Genomic DNA, 25,749 nt, shown 5'->3' on the forward strand with positions numbered 1-25,749 from the left:
CTTAAAGTTTTTTATTCTTTCAATAACATTAGTTAATTATGTTGAAATTTCTTATAAAGTGGTTTAAGTCCAATTTTGTACTTTATGTCTTAGCTAACAAATAAGTCTTAATTAATAATAAATTGTATTTCTATTTCTTTGGAAACACAAACCGTCGGTTAGAGGTTAAATCTTTAGTCTTAGAAAAATTATAAACTTCTAGCGTGGTATATAAATGTTTATTTCATGATATGAAAGTTCATTTAGCTAGTCAAAGTGTGAAGCTAGTTGATTTTGGCCAAAGCCAATATCCATCTTGTCCATATATTGTTAAGATAGATAGAAATTTTGAACAAAAGATATTTATATATCATGCATGTACATACAAATAATGCAAATGGGGTGAGCAATTATTTAATATACTTGTGTCTATTGGTTTACATAAAAAAAGAACCATCACATCATAGGTTATCCAAACTTATTACTATACGGTATTAGATCAAGTTATTAAACCACACTTAGTTAGTGGTTACTCTTTTAAGGTCTTAGTTCATGAAACTTATACATGTCACTTTAAATGATGCTATATCTAAAAGAAAAAACTCATATTACAATATCTTCAAATCCATAATATTATAAGTTTTGGCCATGATAACATGTTTTCATACAATGTTTAAGGCTCTTGGATTCTAAAATCTCTCTTCACTCCATCAAACCTTTGTATTCTTACATTAAACTTGGAAATTTCCTAGGTATATACTAGCTATTAAGCCTCCTTGATGTTTCCACCACCATACAATATCCTATTTTGTTAGTATGCTAGAAAAGATAGAGGTGAAATCCAAATCTCCTAATAGCCACATATTTTACATTCATCATTTAAACTCTCAAGATGTGTGATCTCATATTTATAACATACAAAGTTTCCTTTAAAGATAAACATAAACATAGTGCTCTCTTTCATTCACGAAAGTAAGACATTCTTTAACAGTGGGACTTGGGAAATTCCTAAAATCTCTAATATGGTGTTATGTTTTATTAGTGCATTAGGGCTTGCTCCTTGAGAATTACTCATTCTAAATGAGGACATGGATCTCCTCGCAAGATGATGTGTATAACATACATGGGATGAGCACAATGCCTTGCTCCTCATCATGTGCCTCCAAGTTCACTTGAAATATTTTGTTGAATATGCAAGCCCCCATGACACAATGCAAAATGACACCTATAATAAGATAAACAATAACATGCCCCTTCATCTACATATACAAACAAAACAAGATAATTACAACTTTAACAAAGAAGAAAAAAAGTAAAACCCTTATTACCCTCTCCCTCTCTCTCTTTTCATCTCTCTCTCTTAATTACCCCTTATTTCTCTTTTTCCATCACTATATATATATATATATATATATATGTCCCTCCCTCCCTCTCTCTCTTTCCATCTGCTTCTCCCTTTCCGTCTCCGTCTCTCACTCTCTCTCTCATCCCCTCTCTCTTATCTTCTCTCCATCTGTCTCTCTTACCCTTCCTCCCTTTGTATATCCATCTCTCTCTACCTCTCCATCTCTTATCCTTTCTCTTACTCAATGTATTTTAATATCCCTCTCTCTCTCTCTCTCTCTTTCCCCATTTTGGGACCCAAAATGGGCCAAAAATTAGCGCTAAGGCTCTAGTCCAAGCCTCTATCACTCACCTAAAATCACGCCATATGGCCTTGCAACTAGAAGTGTCTAAGAGATTTGTCTTTGTACAATTTTTTAGTCCAACGAATAATTCTTTCCCCACTCCTCAAAAGGAGGCCCTAAACATACTGATGTTATACACCACGTAGCACACATAGGGAGCACCCCTCAGATGATCATCGCAGCTTCACTATAACTCTCCTACACCTCACGGATTGGCCCCAAGATACACCATGAACATAAAATACATTTTAAAATAAAAGTCCAATCTTTTAATTAAATGATCTAGGAGATGATAGATAAAACTCACCAAATAACTCCCAAGGAACATAATATCTAGCCCTATGGCCTGGGAAACCTCAAACTCTCAGTGTCGGGTCATCACTCGTACAAACAAATGCTATACATGTAGGATATGATACCATGTGGTGCATCAATGCAAGTGTGAATATGACCATTGTGCTCAAAAAAATATTCATTGAGAATCAGCAATGTGAAAGTGTGAAGACAATTCTTTTTGTGATTTCATTTTCTACGCTGTCATCGTGTTAAGGGCTGAAGGTCTACCACCGGGGCTTTGTGCAGAAGAGGAGTATGGGATTCAAAGTTCAGGAAGGGAAAATAGATTGGGGTTTAATAAGATCCGGGATTTAAAAATGATTTAGATACGAAAGAAGATTTCAAGCTTTTTCTCTATGTATTTAGCATACATGAATGGAAGAAATAACTCTATCTTGATTACATCAAACGCCTCTGGATACATACACCGTATCATAAAGGATATTTTCAGATTTTCAATTCAATTATGAATATCAAATGCAAGTTCTAATGGCTTTTTATTTCAAGTACATAGATGGATTTCAACCCTTTGGGACAAGTAGTATGTTGATAGACTTCAAATGCATTCAAGATTTGGGCCAATGGTACATGAAATGCATTGAAGGAGCATTCTTTTAGCTTCAGCCATGTTTGAAAACAGAAAATTCCAGCCCATAATCAAGCTCAAAATGAGTGCATAAACTCATGAAGAAGCTCCTCTAATCATTAATGAACAAAGTCCTGATGAAAAGAGGTCATTTTCTTCTATTACAAACACATAAATCTCTTGTTTGCTCATAAAAATGGACAAGAACAGTGGGTTGCCCTGTTTATGACTAGTTATTTCAGCCCATAACAGCCCATATACCTTCAAAATCCTCACCCTTTGCTTGCCCCGAAGTCACTCAAGTACTTGGGTACAAGTCGGGCTTCATTGGACCAAGAATGAGGTAGACAAAATGAGAGAAGTCGTGCATAAGAGCAGGCTGAATACTTGTCTCTCAGATTTTCCCCTTTTATAGACTGTTACAACATGCATTTTCATCAGACCAAATGGGCAGAGAAGTGGAGCTCTCACCGTGTTTACATCTTCAGCTTCTGGTCCTGTTGATCTTCAGTTTGCATGCTCCAAAGCATGCACCATAGCTTCAGCTTTCTCCAGTTGTGCTCAGGCTGTGCAGCCCGCATTTTGCGTCGAAAAATGCGGGCTGCTCCCTGCTCAGGCCCAGGTCACTTTTTGACCTACTCAGGTTATTTGCTGGTCACTTTAGTTTATTATTTCAGGTCCCCTATGAACCTAGTGGACTTTTGGCAACTTTTGGCAAATTTCTTAAGTTCTGACCATATTTTTGCACTTGAATCAATGTGATTTATCCTGCAGACTGTCAATTGCTTCCAGTTGACCAGGTTGTAGGTTCCCATAGACTTATTTTTTATCAATATACATGCTATAATTGAAAATTATATGCTAAATACAAAATAACTTATGTAACTAAGTTGGTTATTAGGTAACAATGTCTGAATTTTGTATGCAAATTCCTCATTTAACTCCTAGTGAAGTTCTTCTGTGTTCATAAGAATCCCATGATTTATATTATGAACAATAAATTCTTTGACAACGTGAGTGCTTCGTTGCCTAGGGCTAGCCTCGAGCTTCCTTGTGCTACTAGTTCCTTTTATTTCTAAACAACCGCAAACACTTTAAGATATGGAGCATTAAACGAAAAAATTTAACGCACTTCAATCACTCAACAATCGCCTATCCCATACCATTTAAAATTTTGTATACATTGATAAGTGTAAGGCATGGTTTTTAATGTATTTTTCTTTATTTGAAAGTGATAAAACAAAGAAATGGGACTGAAATAATATTAAACCTCATGCTTCATCTCCATCATATATCCACACACATTAATCTTATTTTTTCCTATTTTTATGACACAGAAATCAAAATTTTTCTATTTTTGATAATATTTTCTATTTATTTATATAAAATCACAGTTAGTTACTCATTTTCAAGTTTAGATAGATTCCTCTTATAAAAAATGGTTTTTTTTTATTTTTCATTCCATAGAAAACGACAAATGCACACAAAAATCCAAAAACCGCATCTTTCCCCTTGAACTGTCTAATCTCGAGTTTTGCGTGTTTTACATAAAATAATTATACGACCGATTTTTTCATGATTCTTTCAACATGTGTGATCAATATAGAGGATTGGCAATCAAATCCAAGCATTGCTAACCATTTCAATTATGTGAATATGACTTTGATATTAAATATGTACCCTAGAAAGGAAAACAAAGTTACTAATGCTTTAAGTCATAGGCATATGTGTAATAGTTTATTTATTATACGAAGAACTGACATAATTGATGTTGCGTGACTTGAAGTGTAGGATGATCCCATGTATTCTAAAATTTTATTATTCTTAAATAGAAACTTGAAAAAATCTGTGATAAAAAATTTAATATACTTCAAGGAAATATTTATTATTTGGATGATTTGTGTATTCTTGCTACTTCCAAATTCAAGAAAGAAATCCTTAAGGAATGCCATAATTTGCCTTTCTCTACTCATTCTTGATTTTCAAAGACTTACAAAAAATTCAAGAACTCATTCTTTTGGCCAAGGATGAAGAAGGACATTAGAACATATGGGAAGGAATGTTTGGAATGTCAACAAGTTAAAATTGAATAGAAATGAATGCCTCACGAAATGCAACAATTGGATATACCCTTTCACAAGTGAAAATATATATTTATGTATTTGATCACTAAGTTGCATGTTGCTAAGGAAGGGTATGACACTATCTTTGTGTTAGTGGATAGACTCACAAAAATGGTACATTTATTTCCAATGAAAAAGATTGACACAGCTTTAAATGTAGCTAAATTATTTGTGAAAAAAATCTTTCTTTTGCATGGCATATAAAAAAGTATTGTCCATGATAGATACTCAAAATTCACATCTAACTTTAGGCAAGCTACTTTTAAGGCCATTCGAACCGAACTAAGGATGAGTACTATATTTCATCCTCAAACTGATGAAGAGACAAAGAGAGTGAACCAGGTTTTAATAGAATACATACTTAAAATGTATGTAAATGAAAAATAAAACAACTAGAGTGGATATTTGGTCTTAATTGAATTTTCATAGAATTGTTCATTGTATGCATAAACTAAAACGACTCTATTTGAAACAATGTATGGTTATAACTATGTGACTCCTATTCATTTTTTAATGCTTTAAATAGAGTAGAAAATTTAAAACAAATGCTTAAAATAATCGATGAAAATTTAAAAAGAATGAAGAAACACATTAAAGAGATACAAATAAGGTAAAAGAAATATCATGACAAGAAAAAGAGAATGTTAGAGTTTAGTGAAGGTGATATGGTTTTCTTGATAGTTGAGCCTCGTTGACTTAACTTGTTTCTTGGAAAAGATACAAGGTTATCTCCATGTTTTATAGGACCATTTAAAATTCTAAAGAATATTGATTCACTTGCATATAAACTCACATTCACTACAAGGAAATAAAAGCATAATAAGGACCGTTTCTGACACAGTTAGGTGGTATCGCCATAATGATGGCCATTTCCAATGCGATAAGGTAGTATCACTATTTTTGTTGCTATTTATGTCTCTATTAGCATCGTTGTTTATGTCACTAATAGGAATAGTGATGCAAATAGGGATGGTGTACTGAGGAAAAAAAAAGCATCATTACCTAAGAGCAGTATTTTGCATGTTTGTAAATGAGCAAGAGCAATATATATATATACATATATATATATGTATATATATATGTATATATATATATACATATATATATATGTATATATATATATATATATATATACATATATATATATATATATATATATATATACATAGAGAGAGAGAGAGAGAGAGATAAATAGAGGGAGGGAGGTAGGGAGTGAGAGAAAATTTTAAAAAAGAGAAAAGTAAAGAGAATGAGGAAAAATAAATAAATAAATAAATAAATATATAGATAAAGAGGGTGAGAGATAAATAGAGGGAGGGAGGTAGGGATTAAGAGAAAATTTAAAAAAGAAGAAAAGTAAAGAGAATGAGGAAGAGAGAGAGAGAGAGAGAGAGAGAGAGAGAGATAGAGATAGGGAGGGAGAGAGAGATAAAAATAAATAGAGAGATAAAGAGATAAGAAAAGAGAGAGAGAAAAAAAGAGAGGGGCAACAAAAAAAATAAAAAGAGAAGATGGATAGTGATAGAAAGGAGGAAGGGAGAGGGAGAGAGAGAGGTGAGAGGAAAATGAGGGAAAATAAAGAGAGAGAGAGAGAGAGAGAGAGAGAGAGAGAGAGAGAGAGATAGAGAGAGGGAGAGAGAGAGGGAGAGGGATAAATAAAGGGAGGAGAGAGACCGACATGGAAAGATAAAAATAATAAAAAGAGAAAGAGATAGAGATAAATAAAGGGAAGGGAGAGAGGGATGGAGAGAGAAGGTGGTGCCTTGTGAGAGGAGGCAAAGGGCTCAAAAGGTAGAAAAGAGCATTGCAAGAGAAGGTCGCCTAATGAGCATATTTAGAAGCCATGCATAGAAGGCAAAGGTCGAAAATGGTGGCATTGTCGTGAGAGAGGAAGCCTAGTTTGACAAAATTGTTAAGCTGTGTTCAAGGTAGGAGAGAGCATTTGACCATGCTTGAGTGGCCACATTTGTCCACTTCTGTGAGGCAGCATTTGACCATTGTGGGGTAGCCGCATACCTCACAATCCAAGAGGTGTGTCTTAAGTACCCATCTCCCATTGAAGAAAGCTGGACCTCAGTTGCCCTAATTCACACTTTGATGGCACAAGCATTCTCTTTGAAGGGGCCACACTGCCATCTTGTACAAATGCATGTCTCCTTATATGGAAGGCATGATCCTAGCACTTTGCATCATTCTTCTTTCAGTTCGACCTTTGAGGAAGGGGAGCATGTAGAACATGAATGCACTCACGGGGGATTCACCAGTACTAATAAGGAGATGTCACCTGCGTGCAAGAAATATATGAAAATACCCCTTATCTACCCCCTATTTATGAGACCTTACCTTATAAAATGTACCTTTCTTCCCTTAAATAACCCCCTCCCTTACACTCATGTGGTACCATACGGTAAACCCTAGTGGACCCCCTAGGAATGCACTAAGGAACACACAATACTACTGCATGTCTCTTTATGCACCGCACAAGGCCCGTTGCACTCGTGTCAAGTATCCCTTTCCACTTTGTACCACACTTGAAAGAAGGTCACAAAAGATCTTCCGACTTGAGCTGGAGAGTTGGAGCATCTAGACAAAGCATGGCAGGATTGATAGGTTGCATCAAATTTCCATGCTTGCAATACAAGGGTCATATCCCTTGCAGTCAAAATCATTGAGTCTTTGTCACCTACGTACAACATTATCAAGCACTTTCGATAGACATCCTTTAGGCAAATTGTTTCATGATGTGCCTACATGTATGTTGGGGAACTTGATGGCCAAATAAATAATTAAGGGTATGAGTGCTACTAGATTGATCAAATGCATAGCATCAAATCACCTAGCTTGCATGGTAGAGAGGGAGTGTAAGAGTGTGAGGGAGTGAGTGTGTGAGGGTGAGGGACCATAGTGGAGAAGCTCTCCATCTTCTCCTCTCTGCTTCTCTTCTCTTGCTCACAGCAATGGAGCTTGGAATATGGAGCGTGAGGATCGAGCTCACTTGAAGCTTGTACTTGGATCATGGAGCTACTGGAGTGCTCATGAGAGGAGGCAACTAAATCAGGCATTGAGGTAACCAAGTGCTCTGTAACGTGTCCACCTGATCACTTGTAGGATACGTCTTAGCAGCCCATCGGGAAGAGAGTCCAGAAAGCGGCGCTTGGCACTCCCATGGAATGTCACAGGGTTTGTGATCTAGGTCTTTCTAAGTTTGCCATGAAGTGGAAGCATTCTGGCCATTCCCACTTAGGACCAACCTGAATCAGGGTTTCCCTAATGGTCAAGTTTCTCGGAAGTAACTAGCGTCGAGCCCTAGATGAACTACTTTACACAGAAATGTCAGGGTCAAAGTGGATTGATGCTACACTTGGTTCAAGGAGAATGGGAAATGAGAGGGATTCAAAGCTCAACCTTTCTACCCGTAAGGCATAGTCCCATTCTGTTCCCCTAAAACAACATAAATCGGGACTCTAGTACTCTAGATTCTAGGTCATCGTTCCTTGCTGTCAATTCCGTTGAGAAAAGTTCCCGGGCAACCGAGACAACCCTTCCATAGGACGGACCCATGGTCGCATCCACCGCACTTTCCTCAGGGTTGTATTAGTTATCTAATTACCTACCACAATTAATTTGACAAGCAAAAACACCTTCCTTAATTAGCCAATTCATCACTGGTTCCTTCACGTAACTTAAGCTCTGACATAGAAAAACAATGTCAAGCAAGTTCCTTTTCAACAATTGATCTTATTTATTAGTCTTTGAAATACATCATATAATCGAGCCCGAAGGCTAATCCATAATCCGCCTGAAGGCAATTCCACCAATCCTCAGGGATCGCTAATCCAAGTTTCCACCTGTAGACTAGTATGCGGGCCTGAAGATCCAATCCCGAGTCACGTCGGCCTCTTGTACAGGACCCGGAGGCAAGGGATTTACGGCCAGAGCCCCAGCTGGCACCCAAGCATCAGCCTGCTCCAAGTACCACCCACGGAGAGACCTCTCGCAGAGCAGGTTCGGTCCACGTATGCGGCACGGCTAACAACCCCCTTAGATAGGGTTAGACAGACAGTCAAGGGTAATTGATGTTTCCTCTCCCTCCAGGCCTTCAACCTGAAGCATTAATTATTCTTCCAACTTTAGTTCATTGAGCAAAGAAGTATAAACAGTTCACCTAACTGTACAAACACAATCAATTGAGTGGTCATTTGTTTGGCCAAACGCTAAGGTATATTCCTTCTCTCCGAATGCATCCAGCATTTGATCTGAGATCAATTGTGACTTGGCAAGATCCCCAAGGGTTTGTTGTTTGTTTATCCTTTTATCCTTGGGTTAGGGTTTATACCCTGTTAACCCAAATCAACAAACACCTTAGGTTCCTTAAACTAAGACAGTAAATCATGGGCAACCTTGTCGCCCTAACTTGATTGCTTGCTAGGCAATTCATAGTTACCCTAACTTGGCAACTCAGGTTAACAGAAGGGTGATGTAGCAGGATGACTACTCATCCTCTTGCAAATTAAACTTGTACTTGGAACCTGCCAACCTTGTTCCAAGGAGTGGCAAATCTATCTTGCAATTTAAACACAAAGCCATGCGACGTTGCAACTTGTTGCATAGGAGTTGCATTTGACTTGCGGGATTAGTTCTCTCATCAAATGGTACTCTTTGATCAAGACTACCTTTGGTCAAGGTCTAGGGTTTGGGAGTCTTCTTGACCCAGCCCAACCCTAACCATACTAAGCCAACAACGTTTGGCCCTAGGGTTTCTAAATTCAAATGGAAGTCTAGTATTTGGCCAATTGATCCTTAGGGTAAGGACCATAGATCGTTCTTGCATTTAACTAACCCTAATATTCCGAGAATGTGGGTTGGATCTTTGGGATTGGAAGTCTTGACTTGGCATCCCAAGTGCGATACTGGGCAGAATTTTTTTAACGTAACTAAACCCTACCTAGCACTTTGAGGTGTTCGTCGTACTAACTATTTATGCTTTTATGAATCCCATGTGGGTTATGCCATTACAAGTGGTTTACCTATGTCGATCTAATTGTCTTGCGACAAGAGGTGACCTCTCCTTAGAGAATGAAAATAATTTTCCTAAAAAGATGTAAATAATTGCAAGACATAACATTCCATACAAATATGCGATTCATAGACTTTTCCCTTCTATGCAGTTATAAGTTTTACAATGGATCGTTACTTTTCTTGCCTAAACTATGATGATTGACAATTTAGGGCTACTCGTATAAAGACCTACGTTGAATTTAAACAAGAACTATGCCTATAAACTCTTTGTTTAATGCATTGAATTCAAGCTTTAATATGAAAATGCATTCTTTCCTAAATACAGTCTTTGATGGAAAGACTCCATGCATGAACGAATACCATGAGACCATTATCGATTTAATTTGTCCTTCGACACTCAGCCCAATCTAGGATGTGATTATCACCGCAAGCCATTTGCAAGGTACTTAAATCACTTTCATGCAATGCAACTACTTGGCAACATTTAATGGACGTCAATGATTAACTCATACGAATCACAACTAGGAAATTATTTCCTGGATGCATTATGCACTGTTATTTTTCGTGAGGCAATCAAGGATACACTTAAACAATTCCATCTTTTTAACCTATGCAATATGCGTTTAGGATTGCAACTTGGAAATGCAAACAAACCCAAATGCACGACATGCACTAACTCTTGTAGATCGTCCAAGGAAATAAATTTCCAAATGTAATTTAACTTGACTACGTGAATTAAAGACATGCTTAAATGCATTCTTTTCATATGGAATCAATTTTTTTAAGAACCTGGGTATTGAGGTTCGGGGTGTTGTCCACACATGAACTTCGAGTAGAAGCTCTCGCATGTGCACCTCTCGCCATTTTCTTGGGAGCCATTGACGAATCAAATCTCGGTTCAGTAACTTCCTCTTGGGCCCTTTACGCGTTACGAATCCCTCTCCAACTGATTATTTTCTCATCTGCGTAGGACATGGGCCTTTGTAGACTTGGTTTTAAAAAGATCGGGGAAGCACGTGAGAACAAGTCTTAAGGAGGCCTTTTAATGGAAGCTTCCAAAGAAGCTTCCAAGCGTCTGTGGCAGAAAATTACGTGGAGAGAGAAGATGAGGATGATTGGGAGAAGGTTGAGGATGACGACGAAGGAGATGAGGATGATGATTGTGATAATGATGGCGATGGTAATGACACAGGCCGCAGCCTGGAAGACAGCATGGCGCCGATGGTGTGTGGCAGCTTCATGGCACAAGGTGGCAACTCCTCTCTCTCCTCCCCAAGCTTCAAGGGGGGGTTCATATAGTTAGAGGGGGGAGGGAATGGCCACAGACGTGGTCAGTAGCATGCCTCCTCCCCTCCATGCTCTCCTACACCACTCCTCTTACACTCATGTTCTTCCCACACTCCCTCTCCCCACCATGCATCAACTGAGGGGAGGGGGTTAATAATTAAAAAATTTGTCAAAATTTTAACCATTATCCCTCTTTTTCCCCCTAGAAGAGGTGTTCCTGTGCGGGCTTGTGGTCTTCAACCCACAGCCTCTTATGCATGTCACAGAGCCATAATTGATCAATGGGCGTGGAGGGAACACTTAGCCACCAAAATTTATCGATGCGGAATATTATTTTGAACCACTTTTTGCACATCGTGTGCGGGGTCATTAATATTTCGTACAGAAATATTACATGCTCGGCTTGAAACACTTGAAAGAATAAGCGATCCGTGGGTCGTGGCAGTTGAGCTTGAGCTTGTCTATACACTAGAACTTGGTTACAAGTGTAGAGGCTCAATATAAAATCCTCGATGTGAATGTAACTCCTGATCAGCTTAGGGTACATTGAGCATGGACTAAGAGAGCTCATAGAGTACTACATTGGCTATCACTATGTATTTTTGATGCTATGGTTATGCAAATAATGAATTGCAGCTCATTGAAGAATGCATGGGATATTTTGATGAGATACTACGGTACTACCACTAGTGCCTGAAGAATATAGCAAAAGTAGAATTTCAACACAATAGCCAGGAAAGGACTCTCCATTCAAGACTATGTTACTAAGATAAAAACTATTGTGAATTAGCTAGAATCCATTGGGACCAAGGTGGATAATGAGGATTTGGTGGATGTGACCTTGAATGGTCTAGGGCCTGAATACAAGTCCTTTGATACATCAATTTGAATCACGGTTGAAATGCTTGACTTTAATGAATTAGTACCCTTGCTTATCGACGAAAAAGTGAAATTGGGGTTGACTATGAGCTTGACTAGCTCTAAACATAGAGATGCATCTTTTTACTCTAGTCAAATAGGCCATGGTCATCATGGCAAAGGTTCTAGCTACCGTGGCAGGAGAACCTAGCATCATGCATCTCAATATGAGCAAAGTCACGAGGGATTTGTTTGTAGAGATGGTGGATACTCTCTATGAGGGGGAGATCTCAGTCTACTCATGAAAATGCTAATAAGGATAGAAAATACCATTAATGTGGCAAGCATGGCCACATTGCAAAAGAGTGCTAGAAAAATCAAGTTGATCAAAAGTGTAGAGAGTAGGGACACTATGCATCTTCTAGTTATGCAAAGCTTGAGACAAGTGACAGATGTTTGCTATGACTTGTGTACATAACAAAGACAAGCAGCAAGGAAAGTCGTATGATGTCTTGTTTACGAATTTTGGTGCCTCCAATCACATGATACCACATGGTGAGTGGTTTGATGAGCTAAAAACAAGTGCTAATGGCTATGCATGTAGTACTAGAGATTATTCTAAACATGACATAGCACACATAAGGATTTTTCCCTTGGTTATGCTAGATGGCAAGAAAAAGTAATTGCATGATTGATTGCATATTCCATCGATCACCAAGAATATTCTATTTGTTGGTCAAATGGTTGAGTAGAACATGCAGGTATGATTTGATAGAGATGTCTGCTTCATAGAGGAATGTGGCAAAGGATGTATATTGGCTACTAAACATTAGAGACATGGTAGGATGTTTACACTAGTAGATACAAACTTACATGAATTGAATGCTGCTATCTTCGCTTATGATGGGACAAGTATCCAACACATTGATATTTGGCATAAGCGGATTGGACATATAAGTGTTCAAAAATTATAGCAAAGCATGCGATTAGGAGGCAATTGACTTGTAGCTATACTCCATGAAGTTACTAAAAGGAATCCATATTAATGTATGAAGACCCATGGTTGTAGAGCCTTCGAGTCCAAACTTTTGCTACTTACAAAGGGAGCATCCATATTACCTAGGCTTCTTGTTTCACAATGTCCAAAATCACCTTCAACAAGATCTATCTCAATATCAACTTGTTTTCTCTCCACGGTTCCCTCTTTTTCTATACACATAATTTTAGCATGATTAGCCAACCACAATCTAAATCCAACCCTTTAATCATCTTAATACCAAACTTCTCAACAGACACTTGTGTGATGACACACAACTATGCTCATCTATCTATATAAACTTCTCCAATGTCCTTATCTTTTTATTGAGCATCCACAACAGTATAAATATCAAGAAACTCCTCTACACTCAAGATGCTCACTGCTCCTCTCTTCTTATCTTTAGCCTTCAAGTTAACCAACCTCTTCCATTCTCTTTGCATATTTGGACATAGCTCCATGACTTAAGCAAAAGACATGGTAGTTTTTATCCCAAGAAAGTCCTTTTGATGTCATATTTCTCCTCCCCTCAATTGAAGGCAAGTTAGTTGCATGATAATATCTCCTATTAAGAGCTCTAGTCCTAGTATTTTTTTGCTTTGCAACCTCTTTGGTCTTACCCTTTGTACCTCAACATTATATTTCACCGTTTCTCTCCATCTCTCGCCAACCTTTTTGGTCATTCGCTCATCCCTCTCTATTGTTCTCATCTTGTTCATCATAGGTGCTACATCAACATTTTTGTTGGCAGCCAGAATGCAATTCAATGCACTATTTGTGCTCTTCTTCACATAGAACCTCTAAATATTGAAGGATTATGTATCTCTATCCCATATCATTTTGTGTGTTGGGTAAGTTCTTGGAAAGTTGATACATTTCACCTCCCACATCTTCTAGGTTGTGGACAATTTGGACTTATGTTACCAACCTCATCACAAATGAAAGATGTCGAAAGTCTTCTTGGAAATCCTCTACCAATTCCTTTTGATAGTTCTCCCTACAATCACTAGTTAATATGTGTAGTAGCTCCTCTTTCCCATTGCCTATCCCTCAAGGTAGCTAGCCTCATATTTTCCATTTCAGAAGCTAATTGGTCTTCATCTTGAGGGGCTAGTTGAGCTCCCTATTTAGTGATTGCTTGGTAGTTTTGGACATTGACTTCTAGGGTAGGTTTTCAAGATTCTAGTCTTGGTATCTCTTCTCTAGGCCTCTCCAGCTAATCTCTCTTTCTATACATCTCAATTTTCATTTTCTTCTTTACCACTATTCTTACTACCTCTTCAAAAGTTTTTGTTTACTTGACTTTCAATCTTGTCCTTACATACCCTTGCAATTTTTCCACAAAATGCTTTAGTTGTTCTCTCTCTCCATTACCCAAGGCATTGTTTAAACGATCTTATAGTCTCTCAAAGTCTAGGGTAAAAGACTCCATGGTTTGATCTCGTTTCCTTCGGCATAGCTCAATCCATTTCCACAATTCTTGTGGGGTTTCAATTTCCTCAAAATAGTTTACAAAATCTTGCTTTATTGCTTTATATTTTGGCGGGGCTAGAGGGTTTCTTTGACTCAACTACCTTTGACATCTAGCAAGTTTCTACACTTATCCAAAATTTGAAACTTTAAAAATTGGATCTTGGTAGTTGGTTCTACAAGTATTAGAATGATGGAACCCAATTCTAGCATCTATAGGAAAATTTGAGCATCCTCCCCTTTTCTTCCACAAAACTCAGGAAACAAGTTTCCCATCCTCTTTATCAAGTTTGGTCAACTCAAAAGTGCTCTATTCTACAAGTATCTGAATGATGGAACCCAATTCTAGCTTCTAAAGAAACATTCGAGCATCCTCCCCTTTTCTTCCACAAAAATTAGGAAACGAGTTTCCCGTCCTCTTTATCAAGTTTGGTCCACTCAAAAGTGCTTGATTCAATCTCAACACTCCCAATGAGGGCAGTAGAAAGGATGACACATGCTCAGTTGCTAATAAAAAACCTATATAACCATGTATGGTCGATAGATACTGAGTGTTGGTAGAGTTTAGTAACCTACTGCTAGGGTTTGTTAGACTTGGACTTTAATTGGACATGTGATATGCCCTGATAAAGACATATTGAATTTTTTTCTAACACATGTGTAGATAAAGTTTAGAAATATTATCAAGTTTAAGTGTTTTGACAAATTTTGATAATGAAATTTTTTTTGTCAAAACTTTTCTAACTTTTAGGCATAAGGCCTATTTTATAAGCTGATTTGTGACCAAACAGAGCAGAGTTTGGTCAGAGTTTCTCTCATGGAGTCTAAAGAGTAGATCAAGGAGAATATTTTCTCATATCATATCCTCATACCAATTCTTCAGCATTTTAGAGATATGAGGCTTCTAAAATGAAAAAAAAAAATCAATACTTCAAAAAATGTATAATGTTGTGTGTGCTTAACTATTTTCATTTTGGGTAGGGTTGAATGTGAGTGATGATTTGGGAGGATTGCATCAATTTGGCACACACTTTTCTTGGGAAACACATCGTTCTCGAAAAAGCCTATTTTGGAAACATGAAGTCATTTTGGTAGAAAATCTGAACGAATAGTTATCTTCATCGTCATATTCTTTTACAAATTTATGATTTTGAGACTATGAATATGATTGTGATTGCGATTGAGATTGTGAGTGAGTGTGAGATTGTGATTCTTTCGTGTACATGACTTCAGCTGAAGGGTGGTTGGGAGGTTCAAGCTCTACATCGGAGTGCAATTTTTGATTGTGTTATCTATTGCTAATCTATTTCCTTCAAACTATAATACAAATTTCTCATTTTTTCTTTGTACTTGCATCTCTTTATCACAAATTGTGTTTATTTCTATCAAATTGTGATTAGTGGTGTTGCAAAACACGACTAGCAATAGGTTCTTAAGCACTCTAAGGGAGAACATTATTCAAATCATATCACAAAGAAGCTATTTCCCTATACCTTTATATCTGATCTAGCTTTCTAATCAATTTTTAGTAGCTTAACACTCCTTCTACCTAGGGTTCTTGTCAATATTGACATGTCTCTATGTCCAACATCTAAGCACCATTATCATAAATTCTAGCTCTCATTTAAAGTAGCTTATCTTGAGCTTGAACCCCTAAGATACCCCTTCTTCCTTTGAAACAAAGGGAACCTCTTTGAATTTTCCAAACACTCTAGCCAAGAAAGAAATTGTTTTAAGTACTAGAGGTCTGCCTATCATTGGAATGAAATGTCTAATTGAGTTATCTATTGCTACTCTTTTTCCTTCAAATTATAATACAAATTTCTCTTCTTGTATTTGTACTTGCATCTCTCTATCACAAATTGTACTGATTTCTATCAAATTGTGATCAATCATGTTGCAAAACACAATTAGCAATAGGTTCTTACGCACTCTAAGGGAAAAAAATATTCAAATCATATCACAAAGAAGCTATTTCCCTATACCTCTATATCTCTTCTAGGTTTCTAATCCATTTTTAGTAGGTTAACACTCCTTCTACCTAGGGTTCTTATCAATACTGACATGTCTCTATGCCCAAAATCCAAGTACCATTATCATAAATTCTACCACTCGTTTAAAGTAGATTATCTAAGACCTGAACCCTTAAGATAGCCCTTCTTCCTTTGAAGCAAAGGGAACTTCTTTGAATTATCCAACCATTCGAGCTAAGAAAGAGATTATTTTAAGTACTAGAGGTTTGCCTATCACTTTCCATTACAAATGACAACATTTTCTATGATCATGAATTAAGTTACAAACACAAAGTTTTCCACCTAAAGATCTCCCCATGTCAAACTTCAAGAGTATTAAGGTTTTTAAAGCAGCTTAACAAAGTATTTTGAAATATCACTTATTATTATCAACTTATCTTCAATAAATGAGTCCTAAGCCTCATTTTTTACACTTTTCCAACTTGCCACATCCAATGGTTCTTATAACACAATTTTCATTGAAGGTACTTTGTCTTGTATCTTCTTATAGTCACATTATTAATGTGCTGTCAAGAATTTTGGGGTTGTACAAAAGCATAGACAATTTATTTTTATCTCAAGTTCAAATCACCATGGAGCTTCACAACATCCTTCCTTTGGATTGGAAGAAGACACTATTTAATTCATGTTTGTATCATGCGGTATCAGCACAAATTTCACCTAGAAATGGAGAAATTTATTCATAGAAAACACCAATAACATCCTATTCGAAACAACAAAATAAAAGAAGGAGATCATGAGAACCTTTAAGATCTTACATCCAACTTTAGCATCCTTTCCTTGATGCTCAAATAACATAGAGCTAGTTATATGATCAAATCATAGAGGTAGCTTCTCTTCAACTTGAACCTTTTAATGAAGATTACCTAAGTTGAAGTAATGAGGGTTGCTATGTCTAATAGAGTATATATGACATACTTCATAGGAAAGCTACAATACATGTTGTAATGAGGGTTGTTATGTTCAATAGAGTATATATTGCGTACTTCATAAGAAAACTACAATACATCCTCACTGCTAAAGTTAAGAAGAGGGGATAGCATGTGTGTGTAAGGAAGAGAACATGGATCTTAGGGAGTCACTTATAAATAAATATATGATTATATCACATAGGTTTAAAAGAAGTGATCTTTTAATACCTATTTTAGATATATTTTATATAAAGAAGGATACCATATAAAGGGGTCATTTACAAATTGAATATAAAAAGATATTCTTTATTTAGGAAAAATTCATAGGTAAGAATATTTTTAAATAAGCCTTCAATGCACATTAGATAGAAGCTTTATATGTAGTGAGCCCTCCAAGATGTGGAAGGACCATTTTAAGGAAACATAAGTTTCAAGGTATTGACAATGTGATATAGAATTGTATAAGTGAGAGTTCCAAATTTAAATTTTAGAGCATCCCATAACTAGGTCATGTCACTTAACTTATGGAAGTCTTGGTGGAATATCCCTTAAGCACCCTTCCATGTGAAAAATTTGCAATGCCTGCTTTCTTGCCTTTTAGTACTATCAAATATTACTAGAAGGCTTTAGCAATGTAGTACACATACCAATATATGATGTGGATCTTTGTATATGATGTGGATATTTTTGGGTATTACACATACCAATATCAATATATGATGTGGATCTTTGTATATGACGTGGAACTCCTAATGTTTGATATAGGTTTCCTTGTCAAGAAACTTGGTTATATATTGATATAGATATCTTGATCAAGATTGTTGGCATAGGGGATTTTCCACTTTGAAAATCTAATATATACCATGATGAAGGTAGCGCTCATGGTACAAAATATACTCCACTTAGAGGTATTAATGTGGGATTAGGTTTTCACATGTACTTTGAATACTTCTATAATGATATGGTCCATACCATAATCCACATACACCTTGGCCATTCCCAAAACTACGCACAGTTCTTGCATCGTTGCCACATGTACAACAACTGCAAAGTTAATGCTAGCTAGTAGTGATATATAGAAAAATCTTAAATGGTCCAAAGAGAAGAACATGGCCTTGAAATCTCCCTCATCATGCTAACGTTTTCCATTATGTAGATTCACATTCATTACAAATTACATTGTGAGACAACTGATTTTAGCTAATATTATCGAGAAAGGTTTGTATATTTCTCTACAAACCATTAGACACAGTGGGAATCATAAATCCATAAAAAATCTAATCTTGTATGTATATGTGACTTTCATGTGTGATCAAACTATTTCATCATGCCTAAGAACATTTGGTTTGTCTTTAGTCAAAGTGTTATCATACCTCACCATGTACCTTTTCACCAATATCATCCCACAAAAATTTTGTCTTGCACATACACATAATAATACGAGTAAAAAAGGAATAGAACTTGAAACTTGAAACTTAAATATTCAAATTAGTATAAAATTTGAATTCATGAAAAGAAAATAATCATAATTGATAATAGATAATAATCATGAGTTGCTAATACATGAGTGAGAGAAGAGAGGAGAATGAGCTAAAGGGAGAGAAAGAGACAAGGAATAAGAGAAAGAAAGACTAGAAGAGGAGAAAGAAAGACAAAAAAGAGGGGAGAAAGGAGGAAGAAGCCATGGAAGTTGAAGATAAAGGTGAAGAGTATGTTCTTGATAACAACTTGATGCCCTAAATTGGGACTCTTACATCTTATATACTTAGATCAGTGTAATAGGGCGTTTGACCCCCTACTTTCTATATATCCCACTCATTACAATATATCCCCACCCTGAAAGTTTTTGCCCTAAAAAAAAAAGATAACTAGAGGGGAGTGATAAATGGTCATAAGGAGTGGGGTGCATAGTACTACTCTAAGCCACATTACAATGAAAATGGGAGGGTAAAGACTAGGGATAGCATGTTGTCCATTCCAAGCCTACTGAGCTAAAAGTGCCATAATTCTTGATAGGGGCATTCCACATGTCAAAATGGAGCTTAAGATAAGTAATTTAGCCCATCTAGAAAGCACATGGCTAAAATTTGGAAAAGTACAAAGTTTTTTTAAAATAGTGTGCAGACTACAAGTAGGGTGTGGTCAAAAGGGGACATAACTTACTAGTCTTTAGCCCATTGGGCATCTTGGAGGTGAGAAAATTCATTGACAATAATGGCTAGGCACCAAGAGGATTTCTCCAGGGGTATAGGCCTTGCAATTTGATGAGGTACTCATCGATGGATTGAGATCTTAAGTGTTTATCTCATTGCCCAATGACTGCCTTAAGGATATAGTGAATGATACCTTCTTCCTCTATGGGGGGAAGGTCTTCCACATAGTGCACTAAAGTGCTAATGAAGGGCTTTCGCTAGCTGACATGAAACACATTGTGAATCTTGGTGGTAGGGGGAAGATCTAATCGATAGGCCAAATCACCAACTCTCTTAAGGATCGAATAGGAGCCATAGAAATAGTGAGCCAACTTGTCACTGTTGCCCTCTTTAAGAGTGGAGTAATGGGACCTAGGCACTTCCAAGATGACCAAGTCTCCCTCTTGAAATTCCAAATGTTGTCTTTTCTCATCAGCATAGCGCTTCATGTGAATTTGTGCCTTTTGAAGATTCAAGTTTCATTATTGAAGCAGGGCTTACATGTGATCCAACTCGACTTTGCTCTAAGGGTTGATCTTATCATTGAATAAGACTATAGGAAGGGGAACCTTATATCCATATAATGCCTCAAAAATGGAAACCCCAATGCTAGAGTAGGTGGAGTTGTTATGTAAACTCAGGCAAGTGGAGCCGTGTATCCCAATTGTGTTGTACATCATGGGAAAAGTGTCATAAGTATGCCTCAAGCAATTTATTTACTCTTTCAGTCTAGCCATTTGTCTACGAATGGTATGTACTGGATGGAGCAAGCTTGGTACCCATAGATGTGAAATTTTTTTACCAAAACTTGCTCAAACTTGGCATCTCGATTGTGTCCTATGACAAGCCATGGAACTTGAAGACATACTTCGTAAACTGAGTGGCCATCGAAAATGTAGTGTATTATGTCGTGGTAGGGATAAAGTAGGTAGCTATGGTAAGGCAATGAACTACCACATATATATTGTTCTATCCTTTCTTTGTAAAATGGGAAGATCGTGATGAAGTCCATGGTGTTATATGTCCACTTCCCTTCAAGAATATGAAGGGGCTGCAAGAGGCTAGCGGCCCTAAGTGTGTTGTCCTTGTTTTGTTGGCATGGAACATATTTGATAATGAAATCGTTGACATCCCTCCATAATCCTTTCTAATGAAAGCTCTTGGCAATCCTATCATATTTAAAAACACCTAAGTGATTAGAAGTGGGGTAAGAATGCATCTATTCCATGATCTTTTGTGTGAAAGGAGAAGTGTGGATGATGGCAATCTTGCCATGGGACCAAATAAGGCCATGCTTGAGCTGATATTGGGAGTTTTCAGTCATTATCCCATGTTGTACTTTTTGAAATATGTGGTTGAAGTCCTCATCCAACAAATAATCTTCTTAAAGATCCTCAATCCAATCACTATGCAACTCTAAAAAGGAGGATATTTTGCATGCCCATAGTTGAGAGAGCGAATCAACCATGATGTTATCTTTGCCTCAAGTGTGAGAAATGTCAAAATCATAGTTTTTCAATGTTGCCAACCGTCTCCTTTTCTTAGAAGTCAAAGTAGATTGAGTTAAGAAGTAGTGGAGGACTCTTTGTTTGCTCTTTACTTGAAAGCCATTGCCATATAGATAGTGGTGCCATCTCTTAATAGAATTTCTTAAACTCCTGTTTGAGTTGCTTTACTATAATGAGCCAAAAATCACCATTATCATGAACTCCTAAGCAGATAAGCTATCCATGCATCATAAACTCCATGTAAAGCTGAGAAAAGTCCATAGCAAATTTTTTCAATTGTTTTGCCCAATTACAATCCCAAAAAACATTAATGGGCCCCATCTCTAATGCAATTTAAACTAGTAAATGGCTAATTTTTTCAAACATAGGGGGACTGTAGGACATACATGAATGTTGATTTCTTTCTTGCCATCATCTGTTACTTGAACTTTTAGGGGGTGCTGTAATTTCGTAGGGGTGCATTTAAACTAGTAAATGGCTAATTTATTGACAAAATTGTGAGTACTACTAGTATCCACAATGATAAATACATCCTTTCCATGAATAGTGCCTTGAATGCAGAAGGTGCTAGGGCTCCTAAAACCTGTCCATGCATCCAAGGAGATGGAGCAATGGGAGGTGATAGTTAGGTGGGATGTCAAAGAAAGTGCATGGGATGGACAACCATGTGGGTTAAAGGAGAATCCATCCCTTCGAGTCATAGAATTTCTCGTGGTCCACATCCTCAGCATGATCCTCATTGTCAATAGGTAATTCCTCCTCATCATTGTGCCAATCTTCTATTACATATATGCTATGAACTTTCATCTTGGCTATCTTCTAAGGGCACTTGGAGGCATGTTCAACAGTGTATTTATCCCCACATTTAAAACACGGGCCTTTTTGCTTTCATTTTCACAACATCTGAGGAAATAAACCTTTGGCAACTTGAGCCATTGGAGGGTGATGTAGTGGAGTGTCTATTTTCAGCATATTTACTCTCAACATTAGACCCAAGTCTTGTCCCAAAAGTACATTGTTTTCTTTCAACATGGTAGGGGGAGTAAGTGGGTATTTTGGGGTTTTGCTATTAGGCATAGGGTTGCTTTGAAAACCACCCCCATATGGGACTGAACTCAATGGGGGATGGGTCTCTATCCATAACCTTCCTGAAAACTCTCATTCTTACAATACTTTCTTGCATATCTTTCATCCAATTTAATTGTATCAAATAGTTTGGTTGGATTTTGAGCCATGACATCCACTGATAGGCTCAATTCCAATCCATAGTTCTACTTATGTAATTTGATATCATTATTAATGCTCTCCACATACATGGTCAAGTTCATAAACTGATTTGTGTACTGTTGTATAGTGATATTACATTGGTCAAGAGTACACCATTATCTTGCCAATCGCTCTTTTTTCACAGAGGATACAAATGCTTGAACCATATGCATTTCAAAGCATTCCCAATCAATGAACTAATGATTCTCCCCATTGATATAGTGCCACCATGTTTGGGCAAATCCTTCCAATGGGAGAGGGGTAAAGATAATTTTTTGATCATCCATGCGGGGATAGATATTGAGAAAGGACTCTAACTTGGATGTCTATTCTTCCAAGTCTAATGGTGATGAGGGAGATTGGTAATCATACCTAGTGAGAAGGATCTTGTCATGAAGATCATGAGGGCCTTGGTGTTCATGGAAACCTTGCTATCCATACATACTATGATGGCCATACATACCTTGCTATCCATACATACCATTTTGTGCATTTATTTCATGCTTCCCATTATAGCCATGCTAGCCATCATTGCCATGCTACCCATGATTGCCATGATGGCCATTAAAACTACACTACCCATGGTGGACTATGTCATATAAGTTCCATTTGGGTTCTAAGGGAGAGTAGAGGAGCTTTACTAATGGTGAGAGAGGGCTTCACTGGAGGGTTGGCTACATGGGTGATGGCGGAGCTCAACATTTTCATAAGCATGAGAGGGTTCACCAACTTCATTAGAAAAAGGGAAAATATTCTTGGATTCAAGAATTCCTTGTGGACCATATATGGGCTCTAGTGGTGGAGGCCATCAAGACTTGCGCTTAAATTCGTTCACCTTTTCTTGGGAGAAAGCAGTAGCTAGTTGAGCTACAAGAGTAGCGAGTTACTCCAAGGTTTGCTAAGTCCTGAAGTTCCATAGGGACATTTTCTCAATTTCTCCATCACATTTTGACATCATTTGGTTGTGGTCGGTAACCATGTAATTATGCTGCTCCATGTGACGAAGCTTATACTAACGTAAGGTGTGGTTAAGCAAGCTGTAGGGATCCATATCAAGCACTATATCATACATATTACCATGGTAATCTTATGTTGAGCTGGGTTCATCATTCATTGACTTCCTAGAGTTCCCAATCTCCCTCTAGACCTCTTAATGGGCCTTACTTTTGCCTTTCTCGCCAGCCATTTAGATGCAATCTATATGACCCATTATTAGTAAATGGGGTGTAACTTTGGGTGGGAAACTTCAACCGATGAGATTGTTTATTAAAATTGAAGGGGAGGAAGCCCTCTTTGAGATGATATATTAAGCTTTGTGACAAAAAATTATCAAAAAAATTTGCAATTGGATTTCTATGTCAGATTGCACCTTGTCTACAGTGACCTTAGTGCACAAAAATGGCCACAATGTTTAGATGATAGCTCCAATCATGGATATTTTTTATTCATACCAAATGGAAAAAATCCTTGTTTGAGATGAGCTATAGGACTAACTACTAGGTATGATAGAGAATTTTCTTTAATTGTATATTTCTGACTTTCCTGATTAACTATGACTAAAAACATTGCATGTCTCTTGATGCAAATGCGGTGCATGGATGGCTCATAGATTGAGAGGCTTGAGAAAAATTATAAAGAGAATCTTGGGCATACTGATCATAGCCCCAAGAACATTTACATATCCATTTGCTTTGTCATCACTACATAAGTGGAGCTTAATGTCTTACATTTCTTCTAACTACATACACCTCAAGCTTCATACATGGATACCATAAGCATAGAAAGGGTGTCCAAAGGGGTTTATTTCATCATGAATGGTGGTAAACATGTTGAAATATCAGAGTAGAAGCATGAGAGTGTGTAGGAGGGAGAGAGAGAGCTCAAGTACAAGAAGAAGATCTTGCTTAGTGTGTTGTTCACAAGTAAAATTTGCACACTCTCCTCTATTGTGAGAGTGACCTTCAAGCAATTTATATAGCCTCTGGAGAAGTTAGGGTTAGGGTTTCGCCCTGTTTCCCATGTCCTCCAGTTCATTTACACCTAGCTACCCTTACCCGCTCTTGTATAGATAGGGTTCACATGCCTATCCTTTCACCACACCCCCTATCAATGCTAGAGTGGCATTGGACTACAAGGCATGTTTAAGACCCCCCATTAAACAAAATGCAATGCCTTTATAACTCAAACTACAAGAGTGTTTATAAGTAGCGGGTTTAGAAAATTCTATCTTCAGATGTTTTGGAGACAAAGTTGGTCTCCAATTCGTTGGGCACTTCAAAAGTGGTAGGAAATTTACTGGTAATATACCTTGTCTTCATACACTTGTTACACTTCATTTTGTTGGGAGCATTTGGTAGAGACAGTATGCACCAGGACTTGCTCATGGGTTGTTGAAGTAGATCCTTAACTCCTCTTCTTCTTATCTAAGCAGGACTAGATGGTGCTTTCAAAATTTGTATTAGGGATATTGGTAAGGGTAGTTACAAGGGTTGGAAAGACTTTCTTGGCAGCCTTCAAAAGGATGGCAATGGCATCTTCATCATGAATTGGTGTTTGAACGGAGGCTAGCTGTGCCATGAGCCCCTTCATATGTGAAATAAACTTATTGAGGTCTTCTCCATTTTTATACTCCAAGCTAAATAATTCAATCTTTAGAAAAATCTTGAAGTTCTTTCCTGTAGCACCATAGAGCTTTTCAAGTTCATCAAAATGAGCAGTGGAGAATTGGTCAATATGTTGAATTAGGGACTCATCCAAATGAAGCATGATGATGGCTTGATCTCGCTCATCATCTTCTACATCAAGTGGATTTGATGGATCAATAACTTTGGTCCCTTTTATGAAGGGCTAGTAGCCCCATTCCATCATTTTATATTTGTAACGTGCCTGCTCCTCAAATTGCGGGACATGTCTTAGCAATCCATCGAGAGATATATCTAGAAGACGCCACCCGGAACTCCCAAGGAATGACATAGGGTTTGCCAACTAGGGTCTCTCGAGTCTACCCCACAACCGAACTTATCCGGACGTTCCCACTAGGATCGACCTAAAGTCTGGGTTCCTTGTAATCGGGTCTTCCTAATAGTCTTCTAGCGTCGGTCTACAACTACTCCACTTTGCCAGACACAATTGGGCAAAAGTAGACTCATGCTGCACTTAGTTCAAAGAAAATGGGAAATGAGACGGATGCATCGCTCAACCTCCCTGCCCGTAGGGCATAGTCCCATTTTGGTCCCCTAAAACGGTCTAAATCAGGGTTCTAACCAACATTGTCTAAGGTCATCGTCCGACCTTTCCTAACATTCCTCGTTAACATTCCCTTTGAGGAAAGCTCTCGGCTAACCGAGACCACACTTCCATAGGATAGACCCATTGGTCACATCCACCACGCTTCCCTCGAGGGTTGTTATAGTTATCTAATTACCTACCACATTATGTTTGACACATAAAAACAGCT

The sequence above is a fragment of the Lygodium microphyllum genome, chromosome 28 (assembly GCF_053477565.2).
Source record: "Lygodium microphyllum isolate KBCC chromosome 28, Lygodium_microphyllum_v1.1.10, whole genome shotgun sequence".
Taxonomy (NCBI): domain Eukaryota; kingdom Viridiplantae; phylum Streptophyta; class Polypodiopsida; order Schizaeales; family Lygodiaceae; genus Lygodium; species Lygodium microphyllum.